The sequence below is a fragment of the Macrotis lagotis genome, chromosome X, assembly GCF_037893015.1.
Source record: "Macrotis lagotis isolate mMagLag1 chromosome X, bilby.v1.9.chrom.fasta, whole genome shotgun sequence".
In the NCBI taxonomy this organism is placed as follows: Eukaryota; Metazoa; Chordata; class Mammalia; order Peramelemorphia; family Peramelidae; genus Macrotis; species Macrotis lagotis.
In genome coordinates, this window is record NC_133666.1 from 432,285,591 (window position 1) to 432,289,966 (window position 4,376).

A 4,376-nucleotide genomic window follows, 5' to 3' on the forward strand; every position below is an offset into this window, starting at 1 on the left:
GGAAATAGAATTGGGGAGAGATAATTTATGAATTATTGGTCTGCCTGAAAGCCACAATCAGAAAAAAGATCCTGGAAAATATAAGAAATTATCATGGCAATCTGCCCTAGTCTCTGAAGATAAAAATAATCCTTGAAAGAGTTCATTGATCTCCCCCCAAAATAGAATACAAAATAAATATTCCAAGTAATAATGTGACCAATTTTCATAATTCTTAGATAAAGTAGAAAATATTGCAAGCACAAAAAAAGAAGGAATTTTCATGCCATGGAGTAACAGCCAGTATAAATTAAGCAGGAATTCTCAGTTTCAACATTAAATGATGGGAAGGCACAGGAATGATATTCCATATGGCAAAGGAACTTGGACTCCAACCAAGAATCAACTTTTCTGCAAAACTCAGCATATTCTTTTAGAGATAAAGATAAAGTTTCAATGAAGTAGAGGAATTTCATATTTTTCTGATAAAATGACCAGACCAGAACAGAAAAAAAATTGGTCTTCAAATTTAAAACTCAAGAGATATATAAAACAGCAAATGGAAAGAAGAATATTTGTTCAGTAGTACTAAAAAGGAAGACAATACCTTGAACTTTTAAGACATATTTCTCTTAGGATAATTGAAAGGAACAGAATTAAGTGGGGGGGTGTATGTATAAATTGACCATGATGTGATGATTTACTTTGGTCCATGAGAGTTGCATTTCTCTTGAGAGAGTTGGAGGGAGGCTACTCAATTAGGGGGTGTGGGTATAAAATCATCATGAAGTAATTGATGCTTATGTTTTTATTGAGGAAATTGTAAGTACATATAAATTATGATGTAAATAATACTTATGGATCTTAAGAATTATGCTTCTATCAGGATAGTTGCAAAGAGTGTATCTTGACTGGGGGAGGGTTATAAGAGAGGTAAAAAGCAATTGAGATAAGGCAAAAAGGATTATACTAAAAAAAAGATGGAAACAATTAGAAGATAATTAACACTACATGAAGAGGTACTGTTATGGTAGCAGGAAATAAAAGAAAATATAAATACTGAATAAATCTTATTCTCATATGATTTGGCTCAAAATTGGAATAATATAAATTCCCAGTTGGGTTTAGTAATTTTTCCTTCACTATAAGGGAAAAGGGGAAATAATAGAGCGAGGCAGACAGCAATCAGAATCAAACTAGTGATGAGTAGTGGTGAGGGGAAGGGGGAAGGAAAAGTTCACAAATAAGGATGAAAGAATAAGGGAAATAAAAGTGTTTGAAGTTTCTCTCTCATGATCTCCCCCACCTTTTTTATAATTCTTCTTTAGCAATATGCCTAATATGGAAATTTGTTAAACATTATTGTACATGTGAAACCTATATTGCACTCCCACAGAAAGGGGAGTAGAAGAGAGAATGATTAAAAAATGTGGAACTGAAAACTTGTAAAAAAAAATCAATGCTGAAAGCTCTCTTTGCATAGAATTGGAAAAAAAAGCAATAGAAAAAATGTTGAAAGACAGCATGAACTGATGCAAAGTGAAATGAGCAGAAGTAGAAAAACATTGCAAACACAAACAACTATCTTGTCATATGACCCACTGTGAGTAACCTAGCTTTTGTCAGCAATACAATGATCCAAAAAAAATTCTGAAGGACTTACGATGAAAGATACTATTCATCTCTAGAGAAAGAACTAATGGATTCTGAATACAGATACATTTCTTTATTTTCTTGGGGATTTTTTGAAATTGTTTCCTTTCCCAGCATTATTTACATGGAAATTTGCTTTTTCACTACTACACATAATTTGTCAAATTTCTTGCTTTCTCAATGCAGGGAAAGGAGTATGACAGAGACTTGGAACTCAAAATTTGAAACAAAATTATTAAAAATGGTTCAACATATTATTTAGAAAAAATAATTAAAAATTTAGAGAACAAATGAAAAAGGGATATCATCTGACCTTTTTCCCCAGCATATATATCCATATAACTCCAATCTCTTAATATTAGAAATTGCTTTGAGATTATAGGATAGAAAGAGGGTCCTCCATATCTTATCCTTATTCTGTTCCTATTTAATATTGGAAAGATATTTTTGAAGGATAAGTTGCTGAGAGATAATTTTTTGAATTGGGAATGATGATAGAGAATAGATGCTACATTAACCAATCCTATGTAAATAAAGGGTATGATCTTTGTTATAAGAAAGCAAGCAAACAAAGTAGTTGCTGAAACTATTTTTAAAACTATCAGTGACTCAGTCGTAAGTCTTAACAATGGGACAGGATTTGATACTAATTTTATGAAAGTCTCTCTCTTTCTCTCTCTCTCAATCTCTCTCTCTCTCTCTCTCTCTCTCTCTCTCTCTCTCTCTCTCTGTGTGTGTGTGTGTGTGTGTGTGTCTGTCTTTCCGTCTCTCTGTCTCCCTCATAGTATTACATTACACTACACATATCTTAATTCTTTCATCTACATAATGGATGTAATAATAATACAATCACTTCACTGAAATTGTTCTCTGATAAACATGTAGAAAATATCAGAAAGGCAAAATTGATGTGAAAGATTTTGTTTACAAAATAAAATCAACAAAACTAGTTACATTCCTTAAAGATGGAGGCATTTTAATTACCAAAAAAGATTTAAAAAAATAAGCAAACCTTCAACTGATCAGGAAATCAGTTATAGAAAAAGCTGCAAAGCAAAGAAGACAAAACAATTTTGCAAATAATTTAACATAATCACCCACATCATTAAGTACAGGTGTTTACCATGGAAATAGGTTTTCTTAATGCAGATTAAATTCAGTAAAAATATACACTAATGTTTATCTTAACAATATTTTTCACAAAAATGAGCCCCAAATCTTCCAAATTAATCCTGTACTATGCTGGCCTAAATAATTAGTCTACTACCAGGAGTAAAATAACATCATTCCATGTAGAAGTGCAAGAAAAATATGTGTGATAAGTATGGAATTATTTTTATTCTAACAACTTTGAAAATTACAGTCTTACACCAAGAACACTTTTTATTGGATTCCAATAACTATCCCCACAGGGGGCTACTTGAAGTTTTTGAAAAAAAGTTTAATGGCTCCCCAAAAGGGTGAAATGTTTTCTATGTTCCTAGCTTTTATTAAAAGAGCTGTAGCTTTTGAATTCTCAAAAGCTTCAAAGTCTCTAATTGGCAGGCATGCTGAGATCAAACCTGATTCTTGACCATGAATTATGATACGAACAAATCTAATTTTAAAGGGTTGTATTCCTCCACCATAAAATAATTTAACCTATGTGTAGGTTTTAAGGTATGGATATTTACACACACACACACACACACACACACACACACACATATCTCCATATATTTACCTATATACACATATACGTTTACATAGCAGATATGTCATGTTCTAGCCATGTAGCCCTGGACAAATAATTTAATCCACATAACTTGTTTCCTCATATGTAAAATATTCTTAATCATAGCCTTTAATTGAACAGTTTTTGTCAAAAATCAAATGATCTAATATATATATATATATATATATATATATATATATATGTAATACTTGGGAACTTTTACACAATTCATAAATATTAGCTATTATCCTTATCATTATTGAGCATTTAAAGCATAAATATATATCAATGCACATAGATATGCATAGAAAAAAATTGTTTAAGTGTATAAGTGTACACATGGGCGAGGGGAGGGAGAATATTTCAGACCTATGATACAGGGAATTTTCTGGGAAAAATGAGAAGTAGCTTAACAAAGAGTATAGGCTCTAGTTACCTAGTTGCAAAGTACAAATTTGGTATTTTCTACTTATGTGAACTTAAGCAAATATTCTCTCATCTCTTGCACCCCAGTTTCCACATCTATAGAAAGCAAGAAGTTTCATTAGATGGTCTCTGAAGTGCTTTCCTATTCTAGATGTAAGATCCTAAAAATATGAACCCAGGTCTTTATGTCTCCCTGGTCAGCCTTATATACAAGGCGATATTACCTGAAATTAAGTTGGAACTTCTACCCATTTTTATTTTTATTTTTTTATTTTAGAGAGATGTTTTAATTTTTTGAAAGTTCCCATCAATGACTGTAATTTTTAACCTTTGTGTGTTCTATGGGGCTCTGGAAGAAAAATATTTATAAAAACATATAAAGTGGTATGATTCAGTTGGTTTGCACTGATTCAGCAGAAATGATAACTATTTTTACGTTGAGTTCATTGAACCAGTTGTTAAAATGGAATTCATAATCAAGATTCTCTCCAAGGTGGGCAACTGGGCAGCTGCCCAATGTGGAAATCACAAATTTACAATCCTTATTCTTTTTTAATGTTCATCTGTGCAACAGTGTTTTCTATGCACCTGTAAATTCATTCTA